The sequence below is a fragment of the Triticum aestivum genome, chromosome 4A (assembly GCF_018294505.1).
Source record: "Triticum aestivum cultivar Chinese Spring chromosome 4A, IWGSC CS RefSeq v2.1, whole genome shotgun sequence".
Taxonomy (NCBI): domain Eukaryota; kingdom Viridiplantae; phylum Streptophyta; class Magnoliopsida; order Poales; family Poaceae; genus Triticum; species Triticum aestivum.
The window spans coordinates 361,753,758-361,780,631 of NC_057803.1; positions in this window are offsets into that span (position 1 = coordinate 361,753,758).

Sequence of the window (26,874 nt, forward strand, 5' to 3'; positions counted from 1 at the left end):
GTCACCCCGATGATCATGACCTAAATCTGCCATGATCATCGGGGTGACCAGGAGCAGGCTGCGTCATCCACAGAGGTGGGGCTAATCTGCTCCCAGGAGATCGCTCCCATAACCGCTCTGGCCCTAGAGCCGGAGCAGGCCGCGTCATCCGCAAACGGAAGGATTAGCCCCACCTCAGAGGCCGCAGATTCCACGGCGTTGGAGCTGTAAATGGACCTGGTATCACACGAGGCCTATGCCACCGGAATGCCGGACTCGTCTCCGGCCGCAGGTTCCGAACCGCGCGAGCCCGCGGACGCCAAGCTTGATCGTTTATCGATCTTCAAATTCAGTGCCGCGGACATCTTCCAGCACTCGCCTTTGGGCGATGTGCTGAACTCATTAAAAAACCTGTCCTTGGTGGAGGGCCCACAGCCAAACTATATCCGGCTCGAACTAGGGGCTGACGATGGAGAATTTTATGTCCCACCCGCCACCCACTTTATAGCCACGATCGAGGATTTGACCGACGAACTTGATTATGACTCTGAGGACATCGATGGTATGGACGACGATGCCGGAGAAGAGGAGGCCCAAAACCCGCCGTTCACCGGACGCTGGACGGCTACCTCCTCGTATGACATATACATGGTGGATGCACCAAAAGAGCACATCGGCGATGATAAGGAAGACCCAGTTGAGGATAAACCTTCCGAAATACAGTCAAAGCATCGTCGTCAGCGGCGCCACTCTAAGTCACACCGCAGTAAAGACAGCAACACCGGCACAAGAGAAGATGACACTCCAGAAGGTGCCAAAGACAACGAAGACCCCGTCGATAAAGCAAACGAACAAGATGAACAAGAAGATGAGCAGGTTAGCCCTGTTAAACAAGCCACGCATGAAGATTCGGAGGATGATAATTACCTTCCTCTCTCCGAAGACGAGGCGAGCCTCGGCACCGAAGATTTCGTCATGCCCGAGGAACCTCTCAAGCAGGAGCGCTTCAAGTGCCAGCTAATAGCCACGGCAAGGAGCCTGAAAAAGAAGCAGCAGCAGCTTCAAGCCGACCAAGACCTGCTCAATGATAAATGGACTGATGTCCTAGTAGCCGAAGAATATGGCCTCAAGCGCCCAACCAAAAGCTACCCAAAATGCAAATTGCTACCTCAGTTCGATGAGGAGGCACCAGAGTACATACCACCATCGCACAATACGGCTGACCGACCACCACCTGGTCGGGACATAACGGCAACTAATGCCGAACACCAGCCCACCCCACCTCATCACTCAGGCAGAGGTAAATTAGCCCACAGCCATACATATGACCTATGGCGGAACCTGAACAATAAAACAGGACATACAAGATCAATCTACGGATCGCGAGGACGCGCCTCGACACGCGACCATGGCCACCTATTCGGACATGACAAACCCAGTCATGCGGGGGCTGAACACCGCAGACAAACTCTATCAGATCTGTGTCACGATACGGCTCAATATAGAGGCCCCGCACACCCTCATTGCTTCACTGATGAGGTCCTGGATCACGAATTCCCCGAAGGATTCAAGCCCATGAACATAGAATCATACGATGGAACCACGGACCCTGCGGTGTGGATCGAGGACTTCATTCTCCACATCCATATGGCCCATGGAGATGACCTCCACGCCATAAAATACCTCCCTCTAAAACTCAAAGGGCCAGCTCGGCATTGGCTAAACAGTCTGCCTGAAAATTCCATCGGCAGCTGGGAGGACTTGGAAGAGGCTTTCCTCGACAACTTCCAAGGTACATATGTTCGACCTCCGGACGCTGATGACTTAAGTCATATAGTTCAACAGCCCTGAGAGTCTGCCAGGAAATTCTGGACAAGGTTCTTAACTAAAAGGAACCAAATTGTCGACTGTCTGGACGCCGAAGCTCTAGCAGCTTTTAAACATAGCATCCGGGATGAATAGCTCGCTCGCCACCTCGGCCAAGAAGAGCCAAAATCCATGGCAGCCCTCACGGCACTCATGACCCGCTTTTGTGCGGGCGAGGACAGTTGGTTGGCCCATAGAAAAAACAATGCAAGCGATGCCGGCACCCCTTAAGTTAAAAGCAACAAAGACAAATCTCGATGCAATAGATACAAGCGCCAAAACAACAGTGACAACACCGATGATATGGCGGTCAACACCATATTCAGCGGCTCTAAGTCCGGTCAGCGGAAGAATCCGTTCCAAAAGAACAATTCGGGCCCATCCAGCTTGGACCGCATAATTGATCGTCCGTGCCAGATTCACGGCACCCCCGACAAGCCTCCTAATCATACAAACAGAGAGTGATGGGTTTTCAATCAGGCCGGCAAACTAAACACCGAGAACAGGGAAAAGGGATCGCAAAGCGAGGACGATGACGAAGAGCCACGACAACCGGACACAGGGGGACAAAAGAAGTTTCCTCCTCATGTCAAAATGGTGAACATGATATATGCTGCCCACATCCCCAAGAGGGAGCGCAAGCGTGCGCTCAGGGACGTCTACGCGATAGAGCCAGTCGCCCCAAAATTCAATCCATGGTCATCATGCCTGATCACTTCTGATCGCCGGGGTCACCCGACCAGTATCCGTCACAGAGGCTCAGCAGCACTGGTCTTAGACCCGATAATTTATGGGTTCCACCTGACTCGTGTCCTTAAGGATGGCTGTGGCAGCCTCAATCTACTTTATCAGAATACAGTGTGAAAAATGGGCATTAACCCATCAAGGATCAAGCCTACAAAGACTACCTTTAAAGGAGTCATTCCAGGCGTAGAGGCCCATTATACAGGCTCAATCACATTAGAGGTTGTCTTCGGATCTCCGGACAACTTCCGAAGCGAGGAGTTAGTCTTCGATACCGTCCCATTTCGTAGCGGCTACCATGCACTGCTCGGACGAACTATGTTTGCTCGATTCAACACAGTGTCATACTATGCTTATCTCAAGCTCAAGATGCCCGGCCCACGCGGCGTCATAACGATCAATGGCAATAAGGAACGCTCTCTCCGTACAGAAGAGCACACAGCTTCCCTAGCAGCAGAAGTACAAAGCGGCCTTCTCAAGCAGAACCTTCATTCGGCTGTCGAGCCCTCAGACACCCTTAAGAGGGCCGTACTACTCTGCAGCAGGAGAGCTCGGCTCATCAGGAGCTTGACTAGCAATCCGGCCTCCATCTCAGTCCCGATCAAGTGGTGGCCTACGTGCCGCGCATACATAACTACGCACTCAAAATTCCATGGGCATCGACGGAGGCATAGCTAGCTTGTGATCCATGGCACGGCTCAACCAACATTGGATACACACATACTTTCACTTTTTGCTTGTTTTATTTCAGGTTTTAATCCCATAGACCCCATCGGGTGGTCTGGTTATCGGTCCTATTGAAGGATAAACACACCAAGATGGCGAGGAGCGCAGACATACGGGGACTTTTTAGGTGATTCCGTTTACGATAACTCTACCTGTCTTCCAAGACCCACATGTAGCTCTTCCCTGGTTTCGGCATGTTAAATAGCCTATTGATTATTGCACTACTTGTATCAATGCGCCTTGACGTACTAATTACATTATAGTGAAAACAGTTTGTAGCTGGAGTTGTAGGACCCCAGCTTTTTACCTTTACATCTTCTCTGTTTTCTTTCTCTCTTTTCTTTATTTTTTCAGTTTCCCTGTGGATAACCCCATCAGGTAGCACCCATACACTTTGGTACATTTGATGTTTTCTAGGGGCTTTATAGCACCCCCACATTACGGCAACAAAAGCCTGAACACTTCTTGTAAGTATAGTTCGTCACCTCGAATTTAGCATTATATGCATTGGCTCCGAATCATGTCTTTGGTCAATAGTTGGGTTGCCCAGCTCCTGTGCTTTCTATCCTATGTTCCGCTACATCGGCTAGGGTAGTAAAGGGAGAACTACTGCGATTGTGCCCTGGCCTAAACTGGATGAGCACCTCAGTAGAGAAAGCAGAAAACTGACTGTCATGATGCGGCGAGAGCCGGTCAGCTATTCGGAGGTCTCAAATCGTTGGAGATTTTTCCGCATTACGCGAAGGATCGGTACTTCCCGATCAGACGCTGACAGCACCCTGGTTTGTATACCAGGGGCTGCGCCTATGTTTTATTATAGAGCTCGTATGGCTAAGTGAGGGTGTTCAAGCTGTATAGTCTGGTTGCCTGGTTTGTTACGCTAAACAACTCCTTCAAGGACCATATAATTGGATCAAGATTGTTTAGATACCATCATGAACACCTCCGTACTACCTATGTGAGGGTAGAAGCCGACGACTGGCCAACCCTCAGATTTCATACAACACGGCCGCATAGGAGGATACAATTAAAACATAATAAAAATTATATTACAAAGCGGATTTGGTTTCATCATACAAGGCAAAATATGAATGTATTTATTCGAGAATAACGTCATTCCCACACTGCGTTGCTACAAATCGATATCCCTCCAGGACGTTCACAAAATATCGCTCGGGTGTGCAGTGCTCCTTGCCCTCCGGCGGCCCCCGGGCCACCTCGACGGTATCCATCTTCGCCCGCCACATCTTGCAACGAGCGAAGGCCATGCGGGCACCCTCGATACAGACTGTTCGCTTGACGATGTCTAGCTGAGGACAAGACTCCACCACCCGCTTCATGAGGCCAAAATAACTGCTAGGTATAGCTTCGACTGGCCATAGTCAGATTATTAAATCCTTCATGGCCAGTTCAGCCATCCTATGCGGCTCGACCAACTGTTTTAGTTGATCGACAAAGGCCACCGGATGTTCCAGCACAGCATACTGCGACCAGAACAGCTTCTCCGGAAAATCCCCTTCCCTGGCTCGGAAGAACTCCGCAGCATCGGATACACTGCGTGGCAGATCCACAAAAGCCCGTGGGCAACTCTGAATCCGGGTTACTAAAAGGTACTTCCTCTCCGCATACTTGCTCTGCATGTTAAATGCCTTACCCGCTGCAATCTTCTTCGCCTCCTGGATCTCCTGGTGAGCGTCCCGGGCCTCATTCTGTGCGGCCTCAGCGCTCTGACGAACCTTGGTAAGTTCGGCCTCTAGAGCCGACGCCTCGCGCTCCAAGGCTTCACACCTCTTCACCACGTCCTGGAGCTCTTGCTGGACCTCGGCAACCCGGGCCTTGAGCTTCTTATGGGCGGCTTGCTGTTGGACAGCCTTCCCCTCAGCTTCGGCCAGGGCCTTTCTCAGGGCCTCGACCTCGGTCGTCGCTTATGAACAAACCATGGAAGTTTGGTCATTGCATATCATGTTCTTCCTTTTGAATATATAACAGATTATTGCTTACCTTGCTTATTCCCTAGCTGCCGCCTCACTTGGCTCAGCTCTCCCTCGGCTCCGCCAGTTTCTGCTTCAGTCCGGAGACTTCAACAGTATGCGAGACCGCGGCCAGCTATGACTCGTGTAGTTAAGAAAAATTTAGTTAGTTTCCTGACGTCGGAGATTGATCCTCTGTCCAGTTTTTTCTTTCCGAACACCGGACAATGTCTCAGGGGCTACTGTCTACACTAGGATTCTCTCATGTTGGCGTCACTTACCTCAAAACCTGTCAGCAGGTTGCCACAGGCCTCGGTTAGTCCGCTCTTGGCGGACTGAACTTTTTCAATCACTGTGCCCATAAGGACACGATGCTCATCCATAATGGAAGCGCCTCGCAGCGCTCCCAGCAGATTGTCTGGTGCCCCTAGTTGGACAGGGGTCACCGGTGGAATAGGCATCCCCCTTCTTTCGAAGGAGGGTGCATGATCGATTCCGGGGCCGCCTCAGTCTCCAAAATTGAGTCCGGTTGAGGGCTGAATTGTATACAGCCCTCCCCGCCAGTCTCCGGGGGAATTGGTTCCCCTTGGTGTCCGGCGATGGGGGTTACACCTTCGGGTGCCTCCTGAGCCTCTCCCCCGCCGGGAACAGTCCTTCGGGACAGCACCTCCGTATCATCCCTGTTCTTGGGGGAGTGTGCAGCTGGTGGGGAGTCGCTCGCGATCGCCTTGGAATCCAGCGAGCCTCCTGACGAGGATCACAGAGGGCTGTTGTGTGCCGGACTACAATAACATAATCAATTGTCTCGGCACAATAAAGAGGGGAAACTTCATGGGCAGATAAGGTGTTAGTACTTATGATGCAGCCCGAGATTTAGCACGGGCGCGTCTCTCCGGACTGTCCTTGACATCCCATGCGGAGTTATCTGTGAGGGAGCCCTTCCCCCTTTTGGGCGCCTCCGCCTCCAGGGTTGCGGAGGCCGCCCTCTTCTTCCTCCCCCCATCAGGGGGAGAATCGCTCTCCTCCTCCTCCTCATCCGCATTGTCTTCGGCGGCAGGGGAATGGGCCTTGTCTTCGTACGTCGCGTCCGAGGTACCCTTCCGGTGGAGGCCGCTCCGGTCCCCCTTGCCCATCCCTATGGCCTTCTTCTATGGTGCCTTATAAGGTGCCGGCTCCAGCATCTTTGCTAAGCGTGGGATGATAGGCTCCTCGGGCAAGGGAGCCGGACACCGGATCTGCTTCGCCTTCTTCAACCAGTACTAAAAAAGCAATGGTAATGGAAGCTTAGATATCATCCTTGAAACAAGCAGGTAAGGGATGTGTTGAAAATGACATACCTCATTGGGAGGGTGATTTATGTCGTGACCCCGGTCCGAGCCAGTGGCCGGCGGTATCTTGTTGCCCTTGAAAAGCAACTTCCAGGCATCTTCATGAGTCGTTTTGAAAAGCCTTGATAACCCACAAGTATAGGGGATCGCACCAGTTTTCGAGGGTAGAGTATTCAACCAAAATTTATTGATTCGACACAAGGGGAGCCAAAGAATATTCTCAAGTATTAGCAGCTGAGTTGTCAATTCAACCACACCTGGAAACTTAGTGTCTGCAGCAAAGTGTTTAGTAGCAAATTAATATGATAGTAGTGGTAACGGTAGCAAAAGGTAACAGTAGTAAAAGTAATGTTTTTGGTATTTTGTAGTGATGATAACAATAGCAATGGAAAAGTAAATAAGCGAAGAACAATATATGGAAAGCTCGTAGGCAATGGATAGGTGATGGAGAATTATGCCGGATGCGGTTCATCATGTAACAATCATAACCTAGCGTGACATAGAACTAGCTCCAATTCATCAATGTAATGTAGGCATGTATTCCGAATATAGTCATACGTGCTTATGGAAAAGAACTTGCATGACATCTTTTGTCCTACCCTCCTGTGGCAGCGGGGTCCTTACAGAAACTAAGGGATATTAAGGCCTCCTTTTAATAGAGTACCGGAACAAAGCATTAACACATAGTGAATACATGAACTCCTCAAACTACGGTCATCACCGGTAAGTATCCCGATTATTGTCACTTCGGGGTTTACGGATCATAACACATAATAGGTGACTATATACTTGCAAGATAGGATCAAGAACTCTCATGTATTGATGAAAACATAATAGGTTCAGATCTGAAATCATGGAACTCGGGCCCTAGTGACAAGCATTAAGCATAGCAAAGTCATAGCAACATCAATCTTAGAACATAATGGATACTAGGGATCAAACCCTAACAAAACTAACTCTATTACATGATAGATCCCATCCAACCCATCATCGTCCAGCAAGCCTACGATGGAATTACTCACGCACGACGGTGAGCATCATGAAATTGGTGATGGAGGATGGTTGATGATGACGATGGCGACGGATTCCCTATCTGAAGCCCCGAACGGATTCCAGATCAGCCCTCCCGAGAGGTTTTAGGGCTTGGCGGCGGCTCTGTGTCGTAAAACGTGATGAATCATTATTCCTGGTTTTTTCTCCCCGAAACCAAATATATAGAGTTGGAGTTGAGGTCGAAGGAGCTCCAGGGCGCCCATGAGGTAGGGGGGCACGCCCCCCACCCTCGTGGACAGGTGGTGGGCCCCCTGGCCTTCATCTTTTGCAAGGATTTTTTATATTTTCCAAAAATTTGCTCCGTGAAGTTTCAGGTCATTCCGAGAACTTTTGTTTCTGCACATAAATAACACCATGGTAATTCTGCTGAAAACAGCGTCACTCCGGGTTAGTTCCATTCAAATCATGCAAGTTAGAGTCCAAAACAAGGGCAAAAGTGTTTGGAAAAGTAGATACGACGGAGACGTATCAACTCCCCCAAGCTTAAACCCTTGCTTGTCCTCAAGCAATTCAGTTGATAAACTGAAAGTGATAAAGAAAAAATTTTACAAACTCTGTTTGCTCTTGTTGTTGTAAATATGTAACGCCAGCATTCAAATTTTCAGCAAAGATTATAACTAACCACATTCACAATAACGCTTAGGTCTCAAGTTTACTCATATCAATGGCATAATCAACTAGCGAGCAATAATAATAAATCTCGGATGACAACACTTTCTCAAAACAATCATAATATGATATAACAAGATGGTATCTCGCTAGCCCTTTCGGAGACCGCAAAACATAAATGCAAAGCACCTTTAAAGATCAAGGACTGACTAGACATTGTAATTCACGGTAAAAGAGATCCAGTCAAGTCATATTCAATGTAAACTAACAGTAATGAATGCAAATGACAGTGGTGCTCTCCAACTGGTGCTTTTTAATAAGAGGATGATGACTCAGCATAAAAGTAAATAGATAGGCCCTTCGCAGAGGGAAGCAGGGATTTGTAGAGGTGCCAGAGCTCGGTTTTGAAATAGAGGTGAATAATATTTTGAGCGGTATACTTTCATTGTCAACATAACAACCAAGAGATGGCGATATCTTCCATGCTACACACATTATAGGCGGTTCCCAAACAGAATGGTAAAGTTTATACTCCCCCTTCCACCAACAAGCATCAATCCATGGCTTGCTCAAAACAATGAGTGCCTCCAACTAACAAGAGTCCCAAGGGGGTTCTGTTTGCAATTATTTTGATTTAGTTTGCATAAAGCATGGGACTGGGCATCCCGATGACCAGCCATTTTCTCGTGAGTGAGGAGCGGAGTCCACTCCTCTTGAGAATAACCCGCCTAACATGGAAGATACGGACAGCCCTAGTTGATACATGAGCTATTCAAGCATACAAAACAGGATATTTGTTTGAAGGTTTAGAGTTTGGCACAAACAAATTTACTTGGAACGGCAGGTAGATACCGTATATAGGTAGGTATGGTGGACTCATATGGAATAACTTTGGGGTTTATGGAGTTGGATGCACAAGCAGTATTCCCGCTTAGTACAGGTGAAGGCTAGCCAAAGACTGGGAACCGACTAGCTAGAGAGCGACAACAGTCATGAACATGCATTAAAATTAATCAACACCGAATGCAAGCATGAGTAGGATATAATCCACCATGAACATAAATATCGTGAAGGCTATGTTGATTTTGTTTCAACTACATGCATGAACATGCGCCAAGTCAAGTCACTTAAATCATTCAGAGGAGGATACCACCCTATCATACCACATCACAACCATTTTAATAGCATGTTGGCACGCAAGGTGAACCATTATAACTCCTAGCTAATCAAGCATGGCACAGGAACTATGATCTCTAGTTGTCATTGCAAACATGTTTATTCATAATAGGCTGAATCAGGAATGATGAACTAATCATATTTACAAAAACAAAAGAGGTTGAGTTCATACCAGCTTTTCTCATCTCAATCAGTCCATCATATATCGTCATAATTGCCTTTCACTTGCACGACCGAATGATGTGGATAATAATAATAGTGCACGTGCATTGGACTAAGCTGGAATCTGCAAGCATACAATAAACAGGAGAAGACAAGGCACTATGGGCTCTTTTGTCAGATCAACAATAATGTGTATAAGAGCCACTTCAACAATTTAATTATGGTCTTCTCCTATCGACCCCCAAAGAAAAGAAAAGAAATAAAACTATTTACACAGGAAAGCTCCCAACAAGTAAAAGAAGAACAGGAAATCTTTTTGGGTTTTCTTTTTAATTACTACTACAAGCATGGAGAGTAAACAAATTAAAAGCTACAACTATTTTTTTTGTTTTTCTTAAGGTTTATTAAACACACAAGAAGAAAGCATAAAAAAGAAATAAACTAGAATGGATGATACAATGAAAAAGTATGAGCACCGACATCTAGCAATGAGTGTGTGAACATAAATGTAATGTCGGTGAGAAATACATACTCCCCCAAGCTTAGGATTTTGGCCTAAGTTGGTCTATGGCCATGGCTGGCCTGGCGGATATCCATAATAGTAGTTGGGGTCATACTGCAAAGAAGAAGAAGACTTCTATTACCACTGGTTGGCAATCATCTCCTGATCCCACTCGTAATTAGACTGTCATGGAGGATCAACTTGTGGTTCCGGCTCTGGCTCTATGGCTGATGTAGGGTTCCGATAGGCGTGAATAGCCTCTAACGGAACAAGGTACTGGCCTGCAGATAAATCAAATAAGGAAGGAGCAGGCAGGGTAATAGTCTCAGGATGGTGTTTATCAAAGAACAATTTGTATTTAAGCTCTCCTTCTCTATTCTTAATAATAAAATCATGTGCCACCATACTCTTATAATCTAAATAAACACGAGGCAGCACTTTTTCTTCCTTCTCATAATGCCTAATAGGTATGTTAAAATGTGCAGCTAGGCGTGAAGCATAGATGCCTCCAACGATGGGGCCCTTTGTACGGTTCAGACTTAACCGTTTAGCAATAATGCCGCCCATACTAATAGAGTTATCACTGAATAAACCGTGGAGCAAAATAATAATATCAGGAACACTAAGGTTTCCACAGTTTCCGCGACCAATTAAGAGATGACTAGCAAATAATGCAAAATAGCGTAAAACAGGAAAATGTATGCTAGTGATTCGTGCATCGGAAACCTTCCTCGTTTCCCCTACAATTATGATATCAATAAACCCATCCACATAGCTGTGATGTGGTTCCTCTGTCGTGCCCTCGAAAGGGACCAAACAAACCCGACAAAAATCATAAAGTGACATCTCCTTATGCTCATCATATAAATAAAACTCCACCGTAGGTGGTGAGCTCCTAGAATGGAAATGAAAGTTTTGCACAAAGATATTTGTGAGTAAGAGATACTGATCGTGTTGGTCGTGGAGGAAAGCGGTGAGGCCTGCATTCTTAGCCAATTCATAAAAATCTTCATAAATCCCGGCTGCTCTCAAGAAATCATCGGAAGGCCATTCACACGATCGAACCTCCGTGGTGCGGGGCAGATTATACTTGGGCTTCGGTGCCTTTTCCTTCAAGCTTCGGCTCGATGAGCCCCTCAAAAGTCTCTTCATTATTTTCTAAAAAAAATTAGTAACTTCAAAATAAAAGTAAACCAAACTCAATAATATTGATAGCAACTACTCCTACGAGTGCCTAGGGCCTATATCATGCATCAAAACTACTGTTGACCATATAAATTTGACATGCAAGCTCAAGAACAGGGTCACCTAAGCAGCAAATATTTGCAATGAATAAAGCACTAGAACAAAAACTAATTGGACCAATGGAGGAGTCACATACCAAGGAACAATCTCCCCAAGCAGTTTTGTGAGAGGTGCTTTGAGCAAGGAGATCGAAAATGGCAGCAAAATGAGCTTGGACTCAGCTTTGAGCTGGATATTCGTGTTTGGGGGAGGAAGAAGGAGTGTGTGGGTGAAAGGATAAGTGGAGGAGGGCCACCGTGGGCCCACGAGGCAGGGGGCGCGCCTTAGGGGTAGGGCGCGCCCTCCACCCTCGTGGCCAGGTGGATGACCCCCCTGCTGTGTTCTTAGTGCCAAATATTCTAAAATATTCTAGAAAAAATCATATTTAAATTTCAGGGCATTTGGAGAACTTTTATTTTTGGGGTATTTTTATATTGCATGGATAATCATATAACAGACAGAAAAATACTATTTTATTTTATTTAATATAAATAATAGAAAGTAAAAGGAGGGTACAGAAGGTTGTGCCTTCTAGTTTCATCCATCTCATGCTCATCAAAAGGAATCCACTAACAAGGTTGATCAAGTCTTGTTAACAAACTCATTCCGAATAACATGGAACCGGAGAAATTTCGAATAACACTATGTTACCTCAACGGGGATATGCACATCCCCAATAATAAGAATATCATATTTCTTCTTGACAGTAGGAAGAGGAAATTCAAAACCTCCAAATATAATCGATGGGATTTTTCCAATAGAGTTGATACTATGAACTTGAGGTTGTTTCCTCGGAAAGTGTACCGTATGCTCATTACCATTAACATGAAAAGTGACATTGCCTTTAGTGCAATCAATAACAGCCCCTGCAGTATTCATAAAGGGTCTTCCAAGAATAATAGACATACTATCGTCCTCAGGAATATCGAGAATAACAAAGTCCGTTAAAATAGTAACGTTTGCAACTACAACAGGCACATCCTCACAAATACCGACAGGTATAGGAGTTGATTTATCAGCCATTTGCAAAGATATTTCAGTAGGTGTCAACTTATTCAAATCAAGTCTACGATATAAAGAGAGAGGCATAACACTAACACCAGCTCCAAGAGCACATAAAGCAGTTTTAACATAGTTTCTTTTAATGGAGCATGGTATAGTGGGTACTCCTGGATCTCCAAGTTTCTTAGGTATTCCACCCTTAAAAGTATAATTAGCAAGCATGGTGGAAATTTCAGCTTCTGGTATCTTTCTTTTATTTGTAACAATATCTTTCATGTACTTAGCATAAGGATTCATTTTAAGCATATCAGTTAATCGCATACGCAAAAAGATAGGTCTAATCATTTCAGCAAAGCGCTCAAAATCCTCATCATCCTTTTTCTTGGATGGTTTGGGAGGAAAAGGCATGGGTTTCTGAACCCATGGTTCTCTTTCTTTACCATGTTTCCTAGCAACAAAGTCTTTCTTATCATAACATTGATTATTTGATTGTGGGTTATCAAGATCAACAGCGGGTTCAATTTCTATATCATTATCATTACTAGGTTGAGCATCATCATGAACATTATTATTAGCATTATTACTAGTTTCAGGTTCATTGCCAGATTGTGTTTCAGCATCAGAGATAGAAATATCGTTTGGGTCCTCAGGTGTTTCAATAACAGGTTCACTAGAAGCATGCAAAGTCCTATCATTTTTTATTTTCTTCCTTTTAGAAGGACTAGGTGCATCTATATTATTTCTCTGAGAATCTTGCTCAATTATCTTAGGATGGCCTTCAGGATGCAAAGGTTCCTGAGTCATTCTACCACCTCTAGTCATAACTCTAACAACATTATCATTATTCTTACTATTCAATTCATTGAGCAAATCATTTTGAGCTTTAAGTACTTGTTCTACTTGAGTGGTAACCATAGAAGCATGTTTACTAATAAGTTTAAGTTCACCTTTGACATTATCCATATAATCACCCAAGTGTTCAAGCATATTTGAATTGTATTTCAATTGTCTACCAAAATAAGCATTAAAATTTTCTTGTTTAACAATGAAATTGTCAAACTCATCTAAGCATTGTCTAGAAGACTTATAACGAGGGATATCACCTTCATCAAATCTATAGAGAGAATTTACCTTTACTACCTGTCTCGGGTTATCAAGACCATGAGTTTCTTCAATAGGTAAAGGATTAAGATCATATGTTTCTTCAACAGACGGTAAATTAACACCATGTATTTCTTCCATAGGAGGTAAATTCTTAACATCTTCAGCTTTAATACCTTTTTCTATCATAGATTTCTTTGCCTCTTGCATATCTTCAGGACTGAGAAATAGAATACCCCTCTTCTTCGGAGTTGGTTTAGGAATAGGCTCAGGAATTGGCTCCGGAGGTGTCCAATTATTTTCATTTGTCAACATATTATTCAATAGAATTTCAGCTTCATCCGGCATTCTTTCCCTGAAAACAGAACCAGCACAACTATCCTGGTAATCTCTGGAGGCATCGGTTAGTCCATTATAAAAGATATCAAGTATTTCATTTTTCTTAAGAGGATGATCAGGCAAAGCATTAAGTAACCTAAGAAGCCTCCCCCAAGCTTGTGGGGGACTCTCTTCTTCAATTTGCACAAAATTATATATATCCCTTAAGGCAGCTTGTTTCTTATGAGCAGGGAAATATTTAGCAGAGAAGTAATAAATCATATCCTGGGGACTACGCACACAACCAAGATCAAGAGAATTGAACCATATCTTAGCATCACCCTTTAATGAGAACAGAAATATTTTAAGGATATAAAAGTAATGAGTTCTCTCATCAGTAGTGAACAGGGTGGCTATATCATTTAATTTAGTAAGATGTGCCACAACAGTTTCAGATTCATAGCCATGAAAAGGATCAGATTCAACCAAAGTAATTATATCAGGATCAACAGGGAATTCATAATCCTTATCAGTAACACAGATAGGTGAAGTAGCAAAAGCAGGGTCAGGTTTCATCCTAGCATTTAGAGATTGCGTATTCCATTTAGCTAATAACCTCTTAAGTTCGTATCTATGTTTGCAAGCTAAAATAGCTAAAGAAGCTTCTTTATCAAAAATATAACCCTCGGGAATAATAGGTGAGTTTTCATTATCACTTTCATCAGTATTACCAGATTCAAGAATTTCATTCTCCCTAGCCCTAGCAAGTTGTTCATCAAGAAATTCACCAAGTGGCACAGTAGTATCAAGCATAGAAGTAGTTTCATCATAAGTATCATGTATAGCAGAAGTGGCATCATCAATAACATGCGACATATCAGAACGAATAGCAGAAGCAGGTTTAGGTGTCGCAAGCTTACTCAAAACAGAAGGTGAATCAAGTGCAGAGCTAGATGGCAGTTCCTTACCTCCCCTCATAGTTGAGGGATAAATCTTGGTTCTTGGATCTTTCAAGTTCTTCATAATGATAAGAAGATATAAATCCCAAGTGACTCAAAGAATAGAGCTATGCTCCCCGGCAATGGCGCCAGAAAATAGTCTTGATAACCCACAAGTATAGGGGGTCGCAACAGTTTTCGAGGGTAGAGTATTCAACCCAAATTTATTGATTCGACACAAGGGGAGCCAAAGAATATTCTCAAGTATTAGCAGCTGAGTTGTCAATTCAACCACACCTGGAAACATAGTATTTGCACCAAAGTGTTTAGTAGCAAAGTAATATGATAGTTGTGGTAACGGTAGCAAAAGGTAACAGTAGTAAAAGTAATGTTTTTGGTATTTTGTAGTGATGATAGCAATAGCAACGGAAAAGTAAATAAGCGAAGAACAATATATGGAAAGCTCATAGGCAATGGATCGGTGATGGAGAATTATGCCGGATGTGGTTCATCATGTAACAATCATAACCTAGGGTGACACAGAACTAGCTCCAGTTCATCAATGTAATGTAGGCATGTATTCCGAATATAGTCATACGTGCTTATGGAAAAGAACTTGCATGACATCTTTTGTCCTACCCTCCCGTGGCAGCGGGGTCCTTACAGAAACTAAGAGATATTAAGGCCTCCTTTTAATAGAGTACCAGAACAAAGCATTAACACACAGTGAATGCATGAACTCCTCAAACTACGGTCATGACCAGTAAGTATCCCGATTATTGTCACTTCAGGGTTAACGGATCATAACACATAATAGGTGCCTATAGACTTGCAAGATAGGCTAAAGAACTCTCATATATTGATGAAAACATAATAGGTTCGGATATGAAATCATGGCACTCGGGCCCTAGTGACAAGCATTAAGGATAGCAAAGTCATAGCAACATCAATCTCAGAACATAGTGGATACTAGGGATCAAACCCTAACAAAACTAACTCGATTACATGATAGATCCCATCCAACCCATCACCGTCCAGCAAGCCTACGATGGAATTACTCACGCACGACGGTGAGCATCATGAAATTGGTGATGGAGGATGGTTGATGATGACGATGGCGGTGGATTCCCCTCTCCGGAGCCCCGAACAGACTCCAGATCAGCCCTCCCGAGAGGTATTAGAGCTTGGCGGCGGCTCCGTATCGTAAAATGTGATGAATCCTTCTCCCTGGTTTTTTCTCCCCGAAACCAAATATATAGAGTTGGAGTTGAGGTCAGGGGAGCTCCAGGGGGCCCACGAGGTAGGGGGGTGCGCCCTAGGGGGGAAGGCACGCCTCCCACCCTCGTGGACAGGTGGTGGGCCCCTGGCCTTCATCTTTTGCAAGGATTTTTATATTTTCTGAAAAGTTGTTCCATGAAGTTTCAGGTCATTCCAAGAACTTTTATTTCTGCACATAAATAACACCATGGTAATTCTGCTAAAAACAGCGTCAGTCCGGGTTAGTTCCATTCAAATCATGCAAGTTAGAGTTCAAAACAAGGGAAAAAGTGTTTGGAAAAGTAGATACAATGGAGACGTATCAAGCCTCACTAGGGTATGGTGTTTCTTTGGGTTGAAATCCCATAGAGGACGGCTTCGGATCTGGCAGGGAAGGATTCGGCGCACCAACATCAGTTGGATTATGTCGACAAGCTTGATGTCCTTATCGATCATACTTTGGATACGCGTTTGAAGTGCAATCAGCTCATCCGACGAACACCAGTTTGGGCTCTTCTCGACCCAGGAGGTGAGTCGCACGGGGGTGCCGGAATTGAATTCGGCAGCTGCGGACCAGGATTCATCGCGGGGTTCGGTGATGTAGAACCATGGCTTCTGCCATTCCTTGACAGATTCCACGAATGTCCCTTTTGGCCAGGATACATTGGTGAGCTTGCTCACCATGGCACCCCCGCACTCTGCGTGTGGTTCGTCCACCACCTTGGGCTTCACGTTGAAGGTTTTAAGCCACAGCCTGAAGTGGGGGTGGATGCGGAGGAAGGCCTTGGACACGACGATAAACGTTGAGATATTGAGGAAGGATTTTGGGGATAGATCGTGGAAATCTATCCCATAGTAGAACATTATCCCGCGGACGAAGGGGTGCAGTGGAAACCCTAGACCACAGAGGAAATGAGGGATGAACACTACCCTCTTGTTGGGCTTTGGTGTGGGGATGATTTGTCCCTGGGCTGGGAGACGGTGGGCGATTTCCTTCGCTAGGTACCCGGCTGCCCGAAGCTCGGCGATGTCCTCCTCCTTAAGAGAGGAGGCCATCCATTTTCCTTGACCTCCGGATCCAAACATGGTTGAGTGCTTTCTCGAGACAGGGAAATGAGAGCTTGGGCGTTGGAGCTCAAGAATGGATAGGCAGGAAGAAAGCGTGGGAGAAGAAAGTGGAATCTTATCTCCTTATAAGGGCGGTGAATATCGAACGCCCCCCATTCGCCTTAAAATTCACCTACTCCCAAGGGCTGTGTAAATGGCGCGGTTGGGTTACCCATGCCCGTATTGATGAGAATCCTGTAATAAGGGGGCACGATCTCTGCTTTGACAAGACGTGCCAATGACAACCGCGTCTCGAAACGTGGGGCGAAAAACGGTTCAAAATTATGACCGGACAGGCGTGACGTCGCATTACTAAAGTTGTTAGCAGATTGGACTTGCGTGTTATTATATTATCTCCGTAGTTGTGTGCGGTGTGTGTTACAGGTCCGGACGTGATCAATTCATCTGGAGACTATTCGGGAGTTCGGAAGGAGGAACCCGCCTTGCAATGCCGAAGACAACACTACGCGCCGGATACCTTGTCATTGAAGCCAGGTTCAGGGGCTACTGAGGGAGTCCTGGACTAAGGGGTCCTCGGGCGTCCGGCCTGTTGTCTATGGGCCGGACTGATGGGCTGTGAAGATATGAAGACCGAAGACTGTACCCATGTCCGGATAGGACTCTCCTTGGCGTGGAAGGCAAGCTTGCCGAACAATGAAGATTCCCTCTTATGTAACCGACTTTACGTAACCCTAGATCCCCCGGTGTCTATATAAACCGGAGGGTGTAGTCCGGAAAGGATATACTCAATACCTTAGTCATACAGGCTAGACTTCTAGGGTTTAGCCATTACGATCTTGTGGTAGATCAACTCTTGTAATACTCATATTCATCAATATCAATCAAGCAGGACGTAGGGTATTACCTCCATCAAGAGGGCCCGAACCTGGGTAAAACTTCGTGTCCCCTGTCTCCTGTTACCATCAACCTTAGATGCACAGTTCGGGACCCCCTACCCGAGATCCACCGGTTTTGACATCAAAAATCATATCACGGGATATTTAATTAAGCTGTGTTCGGGAGTCAAGTGCTTACCGAGGTGTCCGGATGGTTGCAGTCAAGGCCAACGTCCTCGGTAGTGTCCGGCCACTATTTTCGTGTCTCGAAAAATAACTTCCACATTCCTCTGTGCGTCATGCCGAAGAAGTGCTTAAGGGTTCATGGTCCTTCCAGATTAAACTCCCACATATGGAGGGGCCGTCGCTGGCACGGGAGGACCCGACGGACTAACATTACTTGAATCACGTCGATGAGACCGGTGTCCCTCTCAAGGAGACTCCGGATGCGGCTCTGTAGAGTCTGCACTTCGTCGATTGATTCCCCTTCCAGCACCTTGTTGATCCATGATGTGAGCTGAATTGGAGGGCCGGATCGGAACGCAGGTGTAGCTACCCACTTGGTACCACAGGGTTCAGTGATGTAAAACCACTCCCGCTGCCATAAGTTGGAAGATTCTGTGAAGGATCCCTTTAGCCAAAGAGCGTTGGTGAGCTTGCTCACCGTGGCGCCACCACACTCCGCTTGCTTCCCCTCGATCACCTTCAGCTTCACATTAAAGGTCTTCAGCCATAAGCCAAAGTGTGGGGGAATATGGAGAAAGGCCTCGCACATGATGATGAACGCCGAGGTGAGAAGAAAAGAGTCCGGGGCTAGATCGTGGAAATCTAGCCTGTAATAGAACATGAGCCCTCGAACAAAGGGGTGAAGAGTGAACCCTAGCCCTTGGAGGAAGTGGGAGATGAATACAACCCTCTCACCGGATCCGGGAGTAGGAATAACCTACCCTTGAGCAGGAAGCCAGTGGGGGATTTTTGCGGTCAGGTACCTTGCCGCCCGGAGCTTCGCAATATCCTCCTCTGTGACAGAGGAAGCCACCCACCAGCCTTGAGGGCTAGGACCAGACATGACTGGGAAGCTCAAGGCAATTGGATTGAACCTTGGGTGCTGAAAATTGAGGTTGGAGAGGTTGAGGAAAGGATTGGCGTAAAGAAGAAAGTTGGGTCATAGCCCCTTTATAAAGACGATGAATATCAAACGTCTCCTCCTAGGCCTTAAAACCTGCCTATTCCTAAGGAATTATGCCAACAGAACGGTTGGCATACCCACGCCCGTATTGATGAGAATCCCGCGATAAGGGGACACGATCTCTGCTTCGACAAGACGTGCCAATAAAACCGCATCTGGAAGCATGGAGCGACATGCTAAAAAATGGTTTGAAATAATAACCGGGCAGGGACGTGGTGTCACCTTACAAAAAGGTTGTCAACAGATTGGACTCATGAAATATTATATTCTATGTGGTGGTCTATGGTACTTGTTTTGTAGATCCGGATACGTTCTTTGTGTTCGAAGACTATTTTGGAGTATTTGGAGGAGGAACCCGCCTTGCAATGCCAAAGACAATCTGAGCACCGAACACCTCGTCATTGAAGCCTGGTTCAGGGGCTACAGAGGGAGTCCTGGACTAAGGGTCCTTGGGCGTCCTGCCTGTTGGACATGGGCCAGACTGATGGGCTACGAAGATACAAGACCGAAGACTCTCACCCATGTTCGGATGGGACTCTCCTTGGCGTGGATGGCAAACTTGGCGTTCGGATATGAAGATTCCTTTCTCTATAACCGACTTTGTATAACCCTAGTCCCCTCCGGTGTCTATATAAACCGGAGGGTTTAGTCCATAGGGACAATCATAATCACATAGGCTAGACTTCTAGGGTTTTAGCCATTACGATCTCATGGTAGATCAACTCTTGTAACCCCTATACTCATCGATATTAATCAAGCAGGACGTAGGGTTTTACCTCCATCAAGAGGGCCCGGACCTGGGTAAACATTGTGTCCCCTGTCTCCTGTTACCATCAACCTCAGACGCACAGTTCGGGACCCCCTACCCGAGATCCGCCGATTTTGACACCGATAGAGACTTCATATCTCTCAACTCGGGCATTTGCTTGAAATATTAACTTCAACTCTTGGAACATCCCATATGCTCCATGACGTTCAAAACGTCTTTGAAGTCCCGATTCTAAGCCGTAAAGCATGGCACACTGAACTATCGAGTAGTCATTAGCTTTAGTTTGCCAGACGTTCATAACATCCGGAGTTGCTCCTATAGTGGGTCTTGCACCTAGCGGTGCTTACAGGACGTAATTCTTCTGTGCAGCAATGAGGATAATGCTCAAGTTACGGACCCAGTCTGTGTAGTTGCTACCATCATCTTTCAACTTAGCTTTCTCTTGGAACGCATTAAATTCAAGGGAACGGTAGCACGGGCCATTAATCTACAACAACATAGATATGCAAAAACTATCAGGACTAAGTTCATGATAAATTTCAGTTCAATTAATTATATTACTTAAGAACTCCCTCTTAGATAGACATCCCTCTAGTCATCTAAATGATCACGTGATCCATATCAATTAAACCATGTACGATCATCACGTGAGATGGAGTAGTTTTCAATGGTGAACATCTCTATGTTGATCATATCTACTCTATGATTCACGTTCGACCTTTTGGTCTCAGTGTTCCGTGGCCATATCTGCATATGCTAGGCTCGTCAAGTTTAACTTGAGTATTCTGCATGTGTAAAACTGTCTTACACCCGTTGTATGTGAATGTAGAGCTTATCACATCCGATCATAACGTGGTGTCTCGGCACGATGAACTGTAGCAACAGTGCATTCTCAGGGAGAACACTTATACCTTGAAATTTAGTGAGGGGTTATCTTACAATTCTATCGCCGTACTAAGCAAAATAAGATGCATAAAAGATAAACATGACATGCAATCAAAATATGTGGCATGATATGGACATCATCATCTTGTGCCGTTGATCTCCATCTCCAAAGCACCGTCATGATCTCCTCGTCATCGACTTGATACCTTGATCGCCATCGTAGTGTCGTTGTCGTCTCGCCAACTATTGCTTCTACAACTATCACTACCGCATTGTGATAAAGTAAAGCAATTACATGGAGACTACATTTCATACAATAAAGCGACAACCATAAGGCTCCTGCCAATTGCCGATAACTTTTTCAAAACACGATCATCTCATACAATAACTTATATCACATCATGTCTTGACCATATCATATCATATCACAACATGCCCTGCAAAAACAAGTTAGACGTCCTCTACTTTCTTGTTGCAAGTTTTACATGGCTGCTACAGGCTTCTAGCAAGAACCATTCTTACCTACGCATCAAAACCGCAATCATTTTTCATCAAGTGTGATGTTTTAACCTTCAAAAAGGACCGGTCGTAGTCAAATTCGATTCAACTAAAGTTGGAGAAACAGACACCCGCCAGCCACCTTTATGCAAAACAAGTTGCATGTCTGTCGGTGTAACCGATCTCATGAACATGGTCTTTTAAGGTTGGTCTAGGCCGCTTCATTCAACAATAACACCGAATCAGAATAAGACATTGGTGGTAAGCAGTATGACTATTATCACCCACAACCCTTTGTGTTCTACTCGTGCAAATCATCTACGCAAAGACCTGGCTCGGATGCCACTGTTGGGAACGTAGCATGCAATTTCAAAATATTTCCTACGATCACGCAAGATCTATCTAGGAGATGCATAGCAACGAGAGGCAGAGAGTGTGTCCACGTACCCTCGTAGACCGAAAGCGGAAGTGTTAGGTTAACGCGGTTGATGTAGTCGAACGTCTTCACGATCCAACCGATCTAGTACCGAACGTACGGCACCTCCGAGTTTAGCACACATTCAGCTCGATGACGTCCCTCGAACTCTTGATCCCGCAGAGGGTCGAGGGAGAGTTATGTTAGCACGACGGTGTGGTGATGGTGATGGTGATGTGATCCACGCAGGGCTTGGCCTAAGCACTACAACGCTATGACCGAAGGAGTAAACTTTGGAGGGGGCACCGCACACGACTAAGAGAATAATTGTTGTGCTTTGGGGTTCCCCCTGCCCCATATATAAAGGAGGAGGGGAGAAGGCGGCCGGCCTAGAGGGCCGCGCCACGCGGGGGAGTCCCACTAGGACTCCTAGTCCTAGTAGGATTCCCCTTTGCTTTTCCGGAGTGGAAAAGGGGGGAAGGGAGAGGGAGTCGGAGAGGGAAATGGGGGCGCCACCCCCTCCCCTAGTCCAATTCGGACTCCCATGGGGGGTGGCCACACCTTGTGGGCTGTCCCCTCTCTCTCCCGTGGCCCATGAGGCCCATGACTTCCCCGGGGGGTTCCAATAACCCCTTGGTACTCTGGAAAAATACCCGAACCACTCGAAACCATTCAGGTGTCTGTATACCATCTTCCAATATATCAATCTTTAACTCTCGACCATTTAGAGACTCCTTTTCCTATCCGTGATCTCATCTAGGACTCCGAACAAACTTCGGTGACCAAAACACATAACTCATAATACAAATCATCATCAAACGTTAAGCATGCGGACCCTACGGGTTCGAGAACTATGTAGACATGACCGAGACACATCTCTGTTCAATAACAAATAGCGGGACCTGGATGCTCATATTGGTTCCTACAAATTCTACGAAGATCTTTATAAGTCAAACCGCAATGACAACATACGTTATTCCCTTTGTCATCGGTATGTTACTTGCCCGAGATTCGATCGTTGGTATCTTCATACCTAGTTCAATCTCGTTACCGACAAGTTTCTTTACTTGTTCCATAATGTATCATCCCATAACTAACTCATTATTCACATTGCTTGCATGGCTTATAGTGATGTGCATTACCAAGAGGGCCCAAAGATACCTCTCTGATACTCAGAGTGACAAATACTAATCTTGATCTATGCCAACCCAACAAACACCTTCGGAGACACCTGTAGAGCATCTTTATAATCACCCAGTTATGTTGAGATGTTTGATAGAACACAAGGTGTTCCTCCGGTATTCGGGAGTTGCATAATCTCATAGTCAGAGGAATATGTATAAGTCATGAAGAGAGCAATAGCAATAGAACTTAACGATCATTATGCTAAGCTAATGGATGGGTCATGTCCATCACATCATTCTCTAATGATGTGATCCCGTTCATCAAATGACAACACATGTCTATGGTCAGGAAACTTAACCATCTTTGATTAACGAGCTAGTCAAGTAGAGGCATACTAGGGACACTCTGTTTTATCTATGTATTCACACATTTACTAAGTTTCCGGTTAATACAATTCTAGCATGAATAATAAACATTTATCATGATATAAGGAAATATAAATAACAACTTTATTATTGCCTCTAGGGCATATTTCCTTCACTTCCATGAACGGGGTATGTGGCCATTCGCATGGCCGTACTTCCGCCAATATCCGGGTATGAAGATCACTGTCAGACGACTCCCCAAGAACTCCCTTGGAGCTCTTATTGAAAGAAAACTTCCTAAAGATATTCATCTTTTTCCTATGAACAAAATTCTGAAAATTTTAGTCCACAAAATTTTCTCAAGAAAATTTTACAAGATTGATAGCAACCACTCGTAGGGATACATAGAGGCCATAGCAAGCATTCAAACAACTTAAAAATCTAAGAATTCAACATGCAAGCTCATCTACAGCAGCACCAAGAGTAGATAATTATTCAAATTATAAACCACTAAAACAAAAACTAATTGTACAAATGGAGGAGTCACATACCAAGCAATAATCCCTCGAAACAGTTTCGTAAATGGAACTTCGAGCAAGGACATCGAAATCCGCGGGTTTGAGAGCAAGAACACGAGAGAGAGAGAGAGAGAGAGAGAGAGAGATGGTGATTTTTTGGAGGTAGGTGATGATGTGGTATGAAGAGATAAGTGAGGGGGCCCACATGGGGACCACAACCCACCAGGGCGCGCTTGGGGGTCCTGGCGCGCCTAGGTTGGTTGTGCCCACCTGGTGCACCTCCCTCTGATGTTTTTTGCACCAAGAATTCTTAAATATTCAGAAAAAATCGTATTAAATTTTCAGGGCATTCTAAGAACTTTTATTTTTGGGTCATTTTTTCTTTCACGGTGAATTCAGAAAAAATACAAAACATGGCATTTTATTTTATTTAACTAATAAAAAAGAAAACAAAAAGTAGGGACAGAAGGTAGTGCTCACTAAATTCATGAACTTCATACCTCTCAAAAATGATTAATTAATAAGGTTGATCGGGTCTTATTAACAACCACTTTCGATTAGCATGAAACCGAAGTACTTTCGTAAATCACTAAGTTACCTCAACAGGGATATGAATGTCCCCAACAATAAGCATTTCATATTTCTCTATGATAGTAGGTAGAGGTAGTTGAAAACTTCCTATAGTGATTGTCAGAGATTTTTCAATAACATTAATACCGTTCACTTGGAATTGTTTCTTTGGAAAGTGCACCGTATGTTCATTACGATTGATATGAAAAGTGACCTTGCTTTTATTGCAATCAATAACAGCCCCTACAATATTCAAAAAGGGTCTACCAAGGATAATGGACATGTTGTCGTCCTCGGTCATCTCAAGTATAACAAAGTTAGTCAAAATAGTAATAGTAGCAACAACAACGGGCACATCCTCACTGTCGGTGTTCTAGGAACGGGGGTCCCCAGACTTGCCTGCCTGCGGCCCATGGCGTGGCTTTGCTGGCAGGCCTGCACGGCCCATCTTCATCAACAAGGAATCAAGACCCTCGCGAGGGGCCAAGCCTCGCGAGGCGGACGACACAAGACTTCCTCAGGAGCGGCCTCACCGGGCTGGCTCGTGAGGGGTGGAGAGTTCGAGATCAGGAAAACCTCGCGATGTTCTCGTGAGGTAAGCCATGACGGTCGAGACCAGGCGGGCGCCAGCGCGCGCAGCATCCTTGTTTCCTGTTTGGCGCTAAGGGGACAAGCGCAGGTGCGGAGTACAGAGGCATCAAGCAAAGGTTTCCATATTGGTGCAACGAGACCAAGACCAGAAGGACGGCAAGACGGAGGTCACCATGGAGCCCAAGACGGCGTCACCACCAGAGCCTTTGGCAGGCGAAGACTTCTTTTGTCAGGATAGCTTGTACTAGTTGTCCCCTTTCAAATTGGCCATTGTTGGCTCCCTTCCCGCTCAATATTTGGGAAGAGGACCAAGGCCCCTATAAATAGGACTACACACCAACATAGGGAGGGAGAGATAATTAAGATCATCCCCAACCACACAAGTTCACAAAACACAAGAACACCTCAACCTCATGAGGCTGTTCTTCCCCTTGTATTGTTCGTCCTCGGCCCAAGAGGCAATCCACCACCACCACACTAGAGTAGGGTATTACACCACAACGGTGGCCGAAACCAGTATAAATCTTGTGTCTGTTGTGTTGCGAGTGCGTCCAGTTAGTTCGTGAGATCTAAGCTAAGTTAGGATGCGGATCGATAGGGGGGAGATCTTCGCGCGCACCCTAGTGTTCGAACCTTAAGGGTTTTGCCAGAACCCGTGATCCAACATTTGGCGCGCCAGGTAGGGGTGCGCCGGAGTCTTCCTTCCGTCGGCTCGCGCTCCACCATCTCCACGCCCGCTCCCCATGGCGGACGCCCCTCCAGCTGGATCTACCGGTGCCCGCGGCGGCGCTCAAGGGCTCCGAGCCCTTGCCCCCGCCTTGCGGCAGGTGCAGTGGACATCCAAGTTCAAGCCGAAGATGTCGCCGCGCTACGACGGCGCGGCGGACCCGTCGGCTTTCCTGCTAGCATATGAGGAGGCCGTCCTGGAAGCCGGGGGCGACGACAAGATCATGGCCAACTAGTTCCCAATGGCCCTTGTGGGCGCACCGCGCGCTTAGCTCCTCCACTTGCCGGAGTCTTCCGTCGCCACCTGGGAGGAGCTGCGCGGCCTCTTTGTCACTCACTTCGGGGAACCGGGGGCTCCCGTCATCGCAGCTCTTCTCGGTAGTTCGCAAGCACCACCCTCAGATCGACATGTCAAGCCGTACGCGTCACTTCCAAGTGCTTGGGGACTCTGCCCAGTTGGGCCGCGCCTAAGGCCAACCTCACCTTCGACTCGGAGGACCATCCTACATCCACCGTCGGTTCGGGTACGCTCCTGATGTTGTGCGCACCCACAATCTGCCACGTATTCATCACCAAGACGCTCGTCGACAGCGGCACCGGCCTCAATGTGCTCTCCGTCGAGGCCTTCAGCCTCCTTCACGTACCATTCGAGCGACTCCGCCCCAGCAAGCCCTTCTCGGGAGTTGGCGGAGGCCCCGCCCGCTTCCTGGGACAGATCCGCCTCCCCGTGACCTTCGGCACGCGCGACAACAACCGCACCGAACTCATCGACTTCGACATCGCCCGCATTGGCCTCCCATACAGCGCCATCCTTGGGTACCTAGCTCTGGCCCAGTTCATGGCAGCAACCCATCCTGCTTACAATCTCACGAAGATGCCGGGGAGCCATGGTGTCCTCACCATCAAGGGGGACGCCAAGGAGGCCCTAGCGGTGCCCAAGCTTGCCCTAAAGGCTGCCGCGACAGTACGACCCACCGACGCGGATACCTCCGAGGCCAAGGGAGCCGTACCAACCAAGAAGAAGCAGTTCTTCACTCAAGCCAAGGCAGAAACCAAGCAACTGTTGGTCGAGGAGGACGGGTCCTCAGGGGCAACCTTTACCATAGGCGCCAGCCTCGAGCCTGCTCAGGAGGAGGCGCTAGTGAAGTTTTTGCATGCAAACAAGGGAGTGTTCGCCTGGGAGCCCGATCAGCTGGTAGGGGTCTCAGGAGAGGTAATAGAGCACCACCCGAAGGTGTGCCCCAATGTACGCCCTGTGAAGCAGA